Genomic DNA, 14478 nt, shown 5'->3' with positions numbered 1-14478 from the left:
TACATTTGATTTATTTGGTTTATTCTAGATGGAATCTGAAAAATACATGCAAACAACATGACTATGTCAAATGGATTAGTTTTAAATGTTTGCTTACTATAGAAACTAGTTTGGAGTTAAATGGAATATTGGTTCCAGATGTAGATGCAGACACCACTAATTTAATGTGTAATTAAATAACTTTAATTACTTTATTTACTGTAAGAGGAATAACTAATAAACTAAGGTGCAGAAATAGACAAAAGATCAAAAAGAGAGCAAACGGTAAATAAAACATCCAAAAATATCCAAACCAAATCACACAAAAAGTTGATCAGCAACAGTGGAATCGTTCTGTGTTGTATTAGTGACTCAGTTCACTGTCACTGATACTGTGAAGTGATGATCTGTGTAAAATTATGCTACAACAGCATCACTTCCTGGGTGTGTCCTTCTAGAGACGTGTAAAGTTCAGCACATACAGCACTATTATACAGAATCCTCACAGAGCTGTGTTCAGAAATGGATCAACTATACAACTTACTGTACATAGTGAGATACATACCACTGATTCTCACTCTAGTTACAGGTCATTTATTTTTCATCTGTTATAATAATTATTACAATGATATTTAATCTGTTTATAAATTATATTGATTAATTACCATTTGTATTAATCTAGTCATTTTTTTATTTTTTATTATATGATTTGCAAAAAATACTTCACTGATATATTTCTTTATGTTCTTCTTACACCAGGCAGTTTTGCAGATAAAATTGGACCAAAGGATGAAGATGCCAACATTGTCAGGAAAGAAACAGAGACTGTTATTCTGAAATGACTGATGGCTACATTGGCTAGATGGCTAAATTATTGTATTAAAACTATTTAATACACTAACATAAAAATGTGTATTTTTTTCCAAATTACATTTGTATCGCTTGATCCTCTCTCACTGCCTGAAATGGCTTTCTTGAAAATAACTTTATCAGACCTCTTAAAAGTCGACATGCCAATTCGAATCAATTATAATACTAAGACTTGTCTCCTGAAACCTTTTTTTTTTTAAATGAATGTATTGACAGACTGAAACACCAACTGGTGTAATGATGTAACTTATGAAGAGTCACTGAGAACATCAGTAAATGAATTTAAGCGAATCTTTTTGGCGAACAGAATCAAAAGATCCCACAATTCCTCTTCTTATAATAAAGGATTTATCAATACACAGACATTTTAACACATTTCATTTTTATAACTTTGTATTTGTCTTTTATTCTGCTGAATAAACTACTACATAGAAGCAGAAACTGCAGTAAAATAAAGCAAACCAAAACCTGATTCGGAAATAAACTAGGCTAGGCTATGCTAAGCTAGTTTAGGCTAGGCTACGCTAGGTTAGGCTAGGCAAACAAACGTGCGTCAAACAGAAGCTAGGCAATTACAAGGTACAGCTAAGGAGCTTAACTCGGGAAGCTAATTCCTGTGTCACTACTCACATAACACTAAACAGGTGAACCAACTGAACAGGGGAAATGAACATAGAACCAAAATAGAGTTCAACTCTAATGTTCAGTGCTGCCCTCTGGTGGTCTAGCAAGGAAATATCCATGATATATATGTGTGTGTGTGTGTGTGAAATGTATGTGAGGTGGTATTATTCCCACATGAATTTATAAAACTCACAGCATAGTTAAGGTTAGCTCTTTATTAGTTTGAGATTAGTACATGCATTAGTTCAGAATTAACATGTACTGGAGTACAAGGTTATGGGATGATTGATTTTTGGGACGGTGATTTTTTTAAGCAGAATATTGATATTAATAAGAAATCAAATGAGATTGATTAAAAAATAATAGACACAAGAAAGAAAAGAGGCTGGTTTGTTCCTCACCTCAGTGAAATACTCCCCAATATGTTTGTAATCCTATTTAACAAACAGGCTTCAAAATAAACAAATAACCCAAAATATCCCAAAGTAGATGCACTATTTATAATCCACACAACAAAGTATTTTCTAATTCAATTATTGATTAATGTTATGAAATGGAATAAATATTTCTCCTTATTAAAAATCTTTCATTCTGTTATTGTTTGTTTACTGCATGTTCAGGACAGGTTCCAAATGAATGTAAAGCCAGGATGTTTCAATAAGAATCAACACTAACATCACTGACACTGTCATGTGATGCTGTGGGGTGGAGCTTCATGAACCTTTATGATGTTAACATATCAGAGTAAAGAAAGAATATTTTCAATCAGCTGAGACCAGTCATCATGTTCACTGTTATATTCATGTATCTGTGGCTTTCACTGGGTGAGTAAACATTTTTATTATTGCAAAATACAATATTCTTAGATATGAATGAACACATGTTTTTTAAAAAGTAGCAAATTGTGAGTATGTCACCTTCAGGGTCCTGATTAGGACAAGTGGGCTCTTACTGGAGCAAAGCTCAAGGCTTGTTTCTGCCCGGTCTCGAAAGTCTAAACGGAACAGCAATGTCCACCAGTTGCATTTGACAGGCTTTGGCCAGAGTTCTTTGGTGAGAGCTCTTTCCGATTTCCAATTGCGGTGTAAGTGATGGCTTGCGGCCTGCAGCAAAAGCCCCTACGCCCTGCTTGATTTGAAGTAGACACTTGTTCATTTTCTATGCACTAAAGCGCATTTCAAACTAGGCATCACATTGTGGAGAAACTGCTACAGTCGCCTTCAGGGTGCCGATTAGGACGAGTGGACGCATACTGAAGCAAAGCTCAAAAGCCTTGGGTTGTTTCTGCCCGGTTTCGAACCAGGGGCCTTTCACGTGTTAGGCGAACGTGATAACCACTAAACTACAGAAACTACAAAGAAGCTGTTCGGGCTCTCATCTTCAAAATAAATCAATTAAACCAAAATAGAAAACAAAAAAAAGACAATATCAAGACTTTTGTTCGCCAGTGCAAATGAGCAGAAAACGTGAAAACAGTCACGCTACAGAAACTATGTGGGAGTGGGGCCGGATCTCAGTTTCTGCTTGTTCCCAAGGCACGGGTGTTACAGAGCGCAATACTCGAGTCTTATTCGACGCAAAGCACAAGCCCCTGACCACCAAAGGAAGTTTCTGCCCGGTTTCAAACCGGGGACCTTTCGCGTGTGAGGCGAACATGATAACCACTACACTACAGAAACAGAAGCGAAGGAAAGCGTTTCCTTTCAGCGGGGGAACCGCAAAGTAAGTAAATAAATAAATAATCGATCAACGCAAAGGCTTAAGCGTTCCTTCAACCGAGTAATGAGTATGCGGCCTCAGGCGTTGGTGGTATAGTGGTGAGCATAGCTGCCTTCCAAGCAGTTGACCCGGGTTCGATTCCCGGCCAACGCACGACCTTTAAGCCGCATGTTGGAGCGTGGCAAAAGTACGAGGGCTGCCCTTGAAAAGGCAAACGGAACAGGACAGTCCGCCAGCTGCGTTTAGCGGGCTTTGGCAAGAGTGTGACGAAGGCTTCTCTGCTTGTGAGAGGTCTTTCCACAAGTGATTTCCACTTGTGTTCTAAGTGGTTGCTTGCTGCCTGAGGCCAAAAAAAAAACAGCCCTACTTGTTGCTCGACTCGAACAAGCAAACACTTGTTCATGCACTAAAGCCCATTTGAAGCTAGGCACCACATAGTGGAGAAACTGCTCTAGTCACCTTCAGGGTCCTGATTAGGACAAGTGGGCTCTTACTGGAGCAAAGCTCAAGGCTTGTTTCTGCCCGGTCTCGAAAGTCAAAACGGAACGGCAAAGTGCACCAGTTGCATTTGACAGGCTTTGGCCAGAGTTCTTTGGTGAGAGCTCTTTCCGATTTACAATTGCGGTGTAAGTGTTGGCTTGCAGCCTGCAGCAAAAGCCCCTACGCGCTGCTTGATTTGAAGTAGACACTTGTTCATTTTCTAAGCACTAAAGCGCATTTCAAACTAGGCATCACATTGTGGAGAAACTGCTCCAGTCGCCTTCAGGGTGCCGATTAGGACGAGTGGACGCATACTGAAGCAAAGCTCAAAAGCCTTGGGTTGTTTCTGCCCGGTTTTGAACAGGGGGGCCTTTCGCGTGTTAGGCAAACGTGATAACCACTACACTACAGAAAATATAAAAGAAGCAGCTCGGGCCTCTCATCTTCAAAATAAATCAATTATTACAGCTGGCATTATTGATATTAGAGAAATATGCTGACCAGCTGCTGTTCAGAGCAGTTCTGTATCTAAGCAGGTGCTCAGTGTAATCTATAGAGTGTACAGATTTGCTGGGTTTCCTTTATAATTGCTAAAATGGACTCTCTGACATCTCTTGGTGGGGACATGAATATTAAAAAGGCAAGGTAAAAGCTAGGTAGAACCTAGGGAAAGTTTTGTAGACTCAAGAATATAAATAGCATAAATAGAGGAAAAGAAAGATATGTTTCTTGATGAACACAAGATGGCGAACTTGGTTATCTTATGGTCTGACAAGTACAAGAGCACCTTTTGTAATATAGGCTCTGCCTGTTCTTCTATCATTCATACTGCACAAATATTTAACCCTTGCCATTGTTAATCTCAGGAGCTAAACTAATTTCAGACATATAAAACAACTGTTCACTTTAGACTAAAAGTGTTTTTTTCTGATTCAACATTAAAGTCCATGGAGAAAAAGGGGGATTTGTTCATCTCCTCTGCAACTGTATCCAGACTCTGCACTATGCTACTCTGCTCTAACCCTAACCCACAGTGACAGGAAATCCAGCTGCACTGTACAAAAATTTTGACAGTTCTGTTATATTGAAAGTTTTACTGAATTGAAGATACATGTTTTAAGGTTTTTCTTCTTGATAAAAAACCTGAACAGACTGTGCTGGTTCAGCACCATCAATGTTTTGGATAGCAGAGGAGCACATGGCTGCGGTGTGGAGCGAGTGAAGCATGGCAAAGCTGTTGGAGACCGAAGAAGACATCCCTAAGCCATTGCACTCGTCACTGCTCCACCGCACCTGGACCCCTTTTCAGCCCACTTTCAGCCATCAACCAAGGCTGTGTAACCATGTTTTCCCTATTTTGCTCCTTTTTCTATTTTCACTGAATTTTGTACTCAAAGATTCTTTTTTCCCTATGTGCACCAAATAAATACACTGTGAATTTTAACCTTCGCTTTCTCATGTATGTCTGTTAAGCCCTCACTGCCTGAGTAGTGTGGGAGATAATTTTGTAAATGAGGATATATGTATGCGGTGTGTGTTTGTTGTAGTGTGAAATAATCGGGGACAGCAGGAGTGAGTTCTCAGGTAAGGTTTACTCGTTAGGTCGCTTTGAGCTTAAGAACAATATAGGGTTAAACGCGGCATGATGCTCTGACACGGGCCTTGCACACAGGCTGCAAGGGCTTTGAAGAACAAATAGTTGTATGAATGATGTCAGTCTGGCAGGCCTTCTCTGCGGTACCAGGCTTTCCAAACTTGGACCAATCAATGGCAGAGATGCACCCTAGATTATTATGGTCAATCTTCGCTCCGCTGGTACCTGGAGCGGCAGTGATCTCATCATGAAGTAAACGCATAGCGCGTGCTGGATGGCAATGGTGGTACCAGGCGAAATATCTAGAGTACATACGTAGGAAGACAGTGGATAAATCAGAAAAGCCGTGGAAGTGTAGAGTGTAATAAAAGAAAGGGTGTTGGCCCCTGAAGGACTGAGAACTTACCCATGCTGTCTCCTGAAGAAGAATGAGGTGTTGGCAAGAGTGAGGCCGAAGACAATCCCACTGGTGGGGGCGGAAACGCCCAATTTGTTAATATAATGATGTAGGGAAGTTTTAATTATAATGGTATTTGAAAAGTTGTAAATTCAAAGATAATGGTGTAAAAAAGAGTCTAAAAGGTCTAAAAAAGAAAGATGGGTGGGATTGTCTAGGCAAAAGAACCAGTGACGTGTTGCATTGGGAAGATAAGGGAAATGTATATAAAGGCTGTAGTTGGAGTTCCCCGAAGAGAGGTTGTTGGGACGTTCATGCGTGAGCATCTCAATTCTTGTGTCAGCGCTTGATTACAAAATAAAAATCTCTTATCTGCATTCATCTAGTCTGCTTGATTGGCTTATTTAGTTTTGAGGCCTTACTAACTATGAGTCTCACTTAGACTGAGCTGTCGGGTCAGTGTGGAGCTGGAGTCAGATTTTAGTAGTGAGTACAGTAGAATTTTTTATTCCACAGTAGCTACAACCTGTATTCTCTAATAAGTTAAAGTCATAAAGTTTCTTCCTCATGTCATCTCAAAGGTTTCCTCCATGTAACTGTTTCCTTTCGGTTACTCATGATTGATTTAAATCTACAATTGCAAAGTATTTCATTAAATTAAAGTTTTTGACTCTGTTCACGTTCATTACATTAAAGTATCTATAATTATGTTATGAACCTGTTTACCCAAATAAGTAGCTAAAAAACTTTAACAACCATGAAACCAGGACAACAGAGAAACTAGTTTCACCAAGAAAAGATAACATGGGACATGCCAAAGAAATGAACAAGTGGGCCAGAAATAAAACCAGACCAAAAAACACATTTCCTCTTGAATCCGTTCATTTATCAGCATCTACATACTATATTCTGATTGTACACATGGATATATCGCCAACATACTGCATAATCTATTGAAAGACATACTGCAAAGAAATATACATTTTTAAGTGCTTATATATTTTTTTCACATTTTGTACTGTTACAACCTGGACCTGAAATGAACTTAACTGGGATTACACAGTATATCATGATTATATATATAATACTGTATATTAAATCATGTTTGTTGACTTATTTTGCCACCTATTGGGATAATAGAGATAAGATAGTGTTTTTCCCCCTGAATGTTTTCATTCAATTACTTTCAGAAATGATCATGATTTATAACAAAATTAATTTTTGTGGGCCATATTAGCCAATATCAAGCTATGAACATGGACTTCGAGCAGTGACAGACTGTAAAATTACATCCAAATTCTAACAGCAACATACTGTTTTTCCAAACAGTACGATACAGTAACATACTTGTAAAATCTTAAGCAGGTTACCATAGAATTTAACAGTAATATACAGTATTTTCTTTTTGTGGTATAGACCAGTCAAACACATGCACTGTAAAAAGTAATTGTTGAATCTACTCAAGAAAAACTTGTAAATTTAACTGACTTTTGAAAATTTGTTGATTTAAATTGATTAGACTGTGTAGTGTGAACTAAACTTAAGAGTACTTAAGAGTATTTATTTATTTATTTATAGGTTCTGGGTCTTTTTCCCCTTTGCGCTATAAAATAACCTGGAAACCAGTAAGATTTAAGCTTATTGCCAATCAGCTGCTGCTACATCACAATCCACCATATTTGTATGAACAGAGCTTGATATATTTACTGGCCTTTGGTTAAGTTTCAGCATAGGACGAAACAATTACTATTACAATTATTATTACTATCACAATTAGAATTACTCTTCTAATTTCTTAAACACGCTTTTGTCTCATGCATGCGCAATGTGACAGAACACAGGTGTTTGGAGAAGACATTGACGAAGAAGAACTCAAAGAACAGCACGTTTTAGGGATGTAGTAGAATGACTAGGTATGCTCACAATGATCTGTTTATAAACATAAGTGTCTCTTACAACTTAAATACAATTTTATTTGCTAGTTGTGTGGAAAGAGGAAAAGACATAAAAAGGCACACTGAAGTAGTTTTATGTCAAATGTGACCAGTGCTACGTTGCAAAAATCGACTTTTACTGAACACTTGTTTTATTACATTTCTAAGCTATTTTAATCGGTTGTAAGTTCATGGTTTATTATTAATGATATGTAAAAACCTGTGCGGCCTTTATGAACATTCTTTCTAGAACGTTTGATCCACACGTGTGGTTCACATGGAAATGAACAACATGATGCCTGAATTAAGATAGCTTAATTAACAAGCATGTACCATATTTTGTGTTTTTTATTTAGTGTATGCTTATTTTGGGGACTTAAATTCATGCAGTGGAAGTGTAGGTTTTGCTTGTTTTCGTGTGAAAAGTGGGCTCAGCTGTTGAAACACTACAGAATAAAACATGGAAGCTACACTAGAAGTACTCCAATTCCATGTCTCTACACAGATTGTCTGTGCTCATTCAAATCATTTAATGCAATAAGTGTACACTTAACAAAACATCATTCACATCAGGCACATGGTAGCCTATCCAGTCCATGTGATAACATCCCTTTGATATTTCACTGCCCACTTTGCAGTTTTGAGGAGCCCTGCACAGAGTCTATTTTTTTTCTCATTTGCGGCAGCATCTCAAAAATCATAGAACTGTGCAGTTTCCCTACAACTATTGCAATTTTGAGAGCAATATCTACTCTACATTTAATTCCCATAAATGTAGAGAGCATGGAGCATTTGATCAGAGGCAGTTAAAATCTGACGTTCTCTTGTATGTTGCTACACACAGTGTAGATAATGTGCAACAAGAATAGCCCTTGAGCGCTGATCCTGTAGATGAACTTTTGGAGATAAATGATATAGAGATTGAAAACTTTGATGAATTGCGTCCTCAGTTGGAGCCTCACTCTTTCTCAAATTATAGCCTCACTCTCTCAAAATGCAGGTGATTTTGCATGTTTCTGATTTGGCTGCACAGGAAATAATTCAACATATAAATCAAATTTTACTTCTTTCATCTTGACAATGACCAAAGATGGTGAGCCTCTTTCCACAATAAGCAGAGGAGCATCATATTTTCAGAGTGAATTTCTGATTGCCATGCCAGTTGAATACAAGCTTGATTCAGAGTCAGTCTCTTATGTGCCAGTTCTGCAAATGTTGCAGAAAATGCTAAACTGGGCTGACATTCTATATAGGGTTCTTTGCAATGATCGATTAGTTAATGAATTTAAGACTTACAGAGATGGCACTCAAGATTCAAGATTCAAGAAGCTTTATTGTCATTTCAACCACATATAGCTGACGCAGTACATAGTGAAATGAAATAACGTTTCACCAGGACCTGGTGCTACAGAAACATACAACATAAAGATCAAACACAAAAAAAACACAGAGCTAGGACAGAAGTTTGTCTTAGCCACATAAAGTGCACAGTGTGCAGCTAGGTGCAAACAGATCGAAGACAAGACAGTGCAAAAATAATAAATACAAACAAAAGGCAACACAAAAACACAGGACACTTAGTGCCGAAAAGAAAGAAAAGAACATGTGTAATGGAATATAAGTGAAATAAAATAAGATAAAAAGAAATGATGTAAAAAATATTGTGCAAAAAAAATTCAACAGCAGCAGTTGAGGTAGTGCAAATAGAAATAAACATAAGTATAACTATAGCAGCGTATGACAGGTAGTGGTAGTGCCACAAGTAATGAACAATTTAAATTATGTGTGTGTGTATGTGTGTGTGTGAGTGTATCCATCCAGGTGAGAGAGAGAGAGAGAGAGTGTGTGTGTGTATGTGTGTGAGAGAGACAGAGAGTTTTGTACAGTTCAGTCTTGAGTGTGTGTGTGTGTTTATGTGTGTGTGTGAGAGAGAGTTGTTCTACAGTTCAGTCCTGGGTGTTGAGGAGGCTGATGGCTTGAGGAAAGAAACTGTTCAACAGTCTGGTTGTGAGGGCCCGAATGCTCCGGTACCTCTTTCCAGATGGCAGGAGGGTGAAGAGTGTGTGTGAGGGGTGTGTGGGGTCAGCCACAATGCTGTTAGCTTTGCAGATGCAGCGTGTGGTGTAAATGTCCGTGATAGAGGGGAGAGAGATTCCGATGATCTTCTCAGCTGTCCTTACTATCCGCTGAAGGGTCTTGCGATCCGAGACGGTGCAGTTCCCAAACCAGGCAGTGATGCAGCTGCTCAGGACGCTCTCGATGGTCCCTCTGTAGAACACAGTCAGGATGAGGGGAGGGAGATGGGCTTTCCTCAGCCTCCTCAGGAAGTAGAGGCGCTGCTGGGCTTTCTTGGTAATGGAGCTGGTGTTGAGTGACCAGGTGAAGTTCTCTGCCAGATGAACACCAAGGAATTTGGTGCTCTTGACGAGCTCCACCGAGGATCCATCGATGAACAGCGAAGAATGCTCTGTGCTCTCCTGACGTCAACCACCATCTCTTTAGTCTTGTCAACGTTCAGGGAGAGGTTATTGGCTCTGCACCAGGCTGTTAAATGTTGCACCTCCTCTCTGTAAGCTGACTCACTGCTCTTACTGATGAGACCCTCCACAGTTGTGTCATCGGCGAACTTGACAGTGTGGTTGGATCTGTGCATTGCTGCACAGTCGTGAGTCAGCAGAGTGAACAGCAGTGGACTGAGCACACAGACCTGAGGAGCTCCAGTGCTCAGTGTGGTGGTGCTGGAGATGCTGTTCCTGATCCTGACAGACTGAGGTCTCCCAGTCAGGAAATCCAGGATCCAGTTGCAGAGAGAGGTGTTCAGGCCCAGCAGGCTCAGCTTCTCAATCAGCCACTGAGGGATGATTGTGTTGAATGCTGAACTGAAATCTATGAACAGCATTCGAACGTAGGAGTCTTTACAGTCCAGGTGTGTGAGGGCAAGATGGAGGGTTGTGGTGATGGTGTCATCCGTGGAGCGGTTAGGATGATACGCAAACTGCAAGGGGTCCAGTGAGGGTGGTAGCTGTGACTTGATGTGCCTCAGGACGAGCCTCTCGAAGCATTTCATCACAATTGGTGTGAGTGCGACGGGTTGATAGTCATTGAGGCAGGAAACCGTAGACTTCTTAGGCACAGGGACGATGGTCATTGTCTTGAGGCACATTGGGATGATGGAGCTGCTCAGCAAGATGTTGAAGATGTCAGTGAAGACATATGCCAGCTGCTCCTCACACTCCCTCAGCACTCTGCCAGGAATGTTGTCTGGTCCAGCAGACTTCCGTGGGTTAACTCTGCATAGAGTTCTCTTCACATCAGCTGTGGTGAGACAGAGCACCTGGACGTTTGGAGGAGGGATGGTCTTCCTCGCTGTTGTGTTGTTCTGTGCCTCAAACCGAGCGTAGAAGTCGTTCAGTGCATCTGGAAGGGAGTCGTCACTGTCACAGGCAGGTGGTGATGTTCTGTAGTTGGTGATCGCCTGGATGCCCTGCCACATGTGCCGGGAGTCTCCGCTGTTCTGGAAGTGGCCATGGATTCTCTCAGTATCAAGAAAATGACTTTTTCAACACTGAGACCTTCAGGATTGTCCTAGGTCTTTCCTCAAAAGATCTTTCATCACTTCAGACAATTCAGCTAGCATTTTTATGCAGAGCTAGTGCAATTTAACATCATGGTTACAAAGACATCTTGCACCCACTTGTTAGGGACCTTGAAACTCTTGAAAAGCATGGTGTATATATTGAACAGTTAGGAGACTGTTTGAAAGGAAGTTTGCTTTTTGTTTCATCTGATAATCTAGGTGCACATTCTTTTGCAGGACTACAGGAGAGTTTCAGTGTTGAGCACCCATGTCGGTTCTGCTTTGCAAAGAGGAGTGAAATCCAGGAGAAGGAGGTCTGGTCGGGAACATGGTGTGAAAGGTGGCTGTGTGTTAAGTGAAAGGTTGGAACATTTTCACACAGTTGGTGGTTTTCCACCTGACATAATGCACAACCTTATGGAGGGTGTCATCCCTATTGAAATGTCCTTGTGCATTAATGATTTGGTATCAAGGAAATTAATATCTCTTGAATCCCTGACTCAAGCTATCAAGCAGTTACCTTACAAATTCTCAGACAAAGTTTATCAGCCTCAGATCATCCCAGGCACATTTGCCTCATAAGGTACCACTGGGGGTAATGCCCATGAGAATTGGGCATTTATTAGACTTCTGCCCCTCATGGTGGCCCTTGATATCCTGTCCTCACAGCATCATCTGTGAGCAATGATGGAATCAAGTATAATCCAGATATGGTTGTATCTGTTGGTACTTTTCCAGGCCTGTCTGATTTCAGACAGTTTTTTCAAAATTCTTGTCATCAACAGTGCTGTTCTGTTTGTGTGTAAAGATCTGACATGTTGGTACATTCAGCACCTGCGTTCTTTTGAACTTTGCTGTCATGTGCTATCACTGACAATCACCAAACTCTCAGAACTCTTATAAACTTCGGGGAAGGACCTGTGTTACACTCCAACATTATATCATATGCTGAATGAATGATAATTCAGGCTTAAAGAGACTTGAAATTATTGAAAAATTATTTACTCTCATTCTTACTTGGAAGACAAAAAGGCTTATTTTTGAAATGATTTCTGATTGCTGATGTCTGACTACTATGTAAGAAGATAGCAAGCATTGCTTCTCAAACTTCAGGAGGACACAAAAGCATCATATAATTTCATTCAACTTCAAGTGTTTGAATAGTATCAATGGGTTTATTAAGAAACAAACTGAAATGTAATTCATTTTCTTTAAATGGTCATATCCTGCATGCACTCCTGAGAGAGCAGCAGTTAAATGCTATTCTATGTGAAGGGTTGATCCAGTGAAATGGATTATATATTGAAGTTGATTTCTCAGCAAACCAATTTATTTGCCTTAAATGCTTGGACTGTATGGCAGATGTCACATTAAATTATTAATTATTTTGTGTACTTTTTAAAGTACATTTAAACAAGGATGAGTGAAACTTTTCAAATCATTTTTTTCAAAGGATGGGTTTAGAATTATGCAATTGGACAACTGTTTTTCTGTTGAAGCTATTACTTTAATTTAAGAAAACCAACCCAATTCTTTAACCTTTGTAGAGAGAATAAATATGGAGACAAGGACTGTACTCTGAGTTATAGTTTGTGAAAATGACATCAGAAAAATCATACTTCCTGCGAAACCACAGACAGTTGACTCCCTGATGGAGCAACTTGAAGAAAAGCTTCAGTATGAAGATCCAGAATTCAGCAATTCCCTTGTGAATCTTACCTACATTGCTGACTTGCCAGATAAGCCCACATGGAACTGTGATGACAACAACCCCTAACACAGCTGACACTGAAGTCCTGTCTGTGGCTTCTGATGATCATTCATCTCATAGTCTATGGACTGCATGGCCAGAATATTTTGAGATCCCTACTTTTCCTGTTGACGTTGAATACAGATTACATCAGGGAAATCTACAATACATGCGAGATAAAACATATCTACAAGTGTCAGGAGAGCTCATCTAAGGGGCGGAATAGGTGGTATGATAGCCTCAGATGGAAAATGGGTAACTACCACTCAAAACTGCATCAAGCTGGATGTTTGGAGATATCCATAAATGGTTGGAAAAGAAGGGGACAGCAGCCTCAGAGAAACATCACAAGTCCCAAGAGGTTTGAAATCAACTTTCTACCGAACTTCCCTGATGGTGAAGATGAAGCCAGCATGGAGTCTAAAAGGAAGGAGATGGTGGAAGACATGAAGAAACGTCATGTTAATTCTGCACTAGCCCAGAACATGAATTCTACATTTGCCTTGTGTAGAAAGGAACTGATAGAGAAGGAACCTGCAGTGAAGAATACAGTGGAAAGGTGGCCAGCCCTTTTCACACAGTCAGGTGAATAAATATTCTTGGTTTTATGGATCATTAAAGAAATAGTTCACCCAAAATTAAAACTGTCATTTACTCAGATAGTTTCAAACTTGTATAAATGTTTTAGTTCTGCTGAACACAAAAGAACGTATTTGTAAGAATTTCAGTAACCAAACAGATCTCATCCCCCATTTACTTCCATAGTATTTATTTTTCCTATTATGGTAGTAAATGGGGGATGAGATCTGTTTGGTTACTGACATTCTCACAAACATCTTCCTTTGCGTTCGGCTGGAAGACATTTATACAGGTTTGGAAAAACCAGAGGGCAAGTGAATGATGACAGAATTTTATCCAAACTTAAGAAGATTTTGCACCAGATTAAAAATGATGTAAGCTCCTCACACACATCACAATTTTTTTTTATATTAAAACAACTGTTGCTTTTGCTGTTGTTCTTTGCTTTGTGTTGTGTTAGTGCCATGAGCGCTATTAAATAATAATTTTCATAACTTTGCAGAAATCCAACATCAACGTGAGACGAACAGCCGTTCTCTATGGATTACCATTCCTTCTTGGAGAGGACCCCACCGATTTTTACAAGACCTGTTTTGTAAGTAGTTTCGACAGGCAAACTGCTCTTTAAACAGTTTTGAGATCTAAACAGTACGGAAACTGAAACACAGAAGGGGTAGAGCAGGGGTAGGTCCTAGAGAGCCGCAATCCTGCAGAGTTCAGCTCCAACCCTAATCAAACACATCTGAACAAGCTAATCAAGGTTTTCAGGATTACTAAGGCTACAGGCAAGCAAATCTTTTTTTCAGGGTTGGAGCTGAAATCTGCAGGACTGCTCTCTAGGACCGAACTTGCCTACACCTGGGGTAGAGAAAAGAAAGTAAAGATAAATTAAGAAAAAAAGACAGTAAGAAGACATTTTATAATACATAAAGAAAAGAAAGAAAAACAATAGTAAGAAGGACAATAAACAGGAGG

General features: G+C 39.6%; 3 non-coding genes and 1 gene segment (V, D, J or C); 2 read left to right on the top strand and 2 right to left on the bottom strand.

Moving 5' to 3' along the window:
• Nucleotides 1–14478, top strand: part of LOC131349923 (T cell receptor beta variable 19-like) — a gene marked incomplete at both ends in the record, with an annotated part of 91832 nt that overhangs the window by 15367 nt on the left and 61987 nt on the right.
• trnav-aac (transfer RNA valine (anticodon AAC)) lies at nucleotides 2753–2825 on the bottom strand. The gene has a single exon. It is a non-coding gene; the product is annotated as a tRNA-Val (tRNA).
• Nucleotides 3080–3152, bottom strand: trnav-cac (transfer RNA valine (anticodon CAC)). Its single transcript has one exon. It is a non-coding gene; the product is annotated as a tRNA-Val (tRNA).
• trnag-ucc (transfer RNA glycine (anticodon UCC)) lies at nucleotides 3274–3345 on the top strand. The gene has a single exon. It is a non-coding gene; the product is annotated as a tRNA-Gly (tRNA).

The sequence above is a fragment of the Hemibagrus wyckioides genome, unplaced genomic scaffold, assembly GCF_019097595.1.
Source record: "Hemibagrus wyckioides isolate EC202008001 unplaced genomic scaffold, SWU_Hwy_1.0 Contig16, whole genome shotgun sequence".
In the NCBI taxonomy this organism is placed as follows: Eukaryota; Metazoa; Chordata; class Actinopteri; order Siluriformes; family Bagridae; genus Hemibagrus; species Hemibagrus wyckioides.
This window is presented reverse-complemented; position numbering and strand designations above follow the sequence as displayed.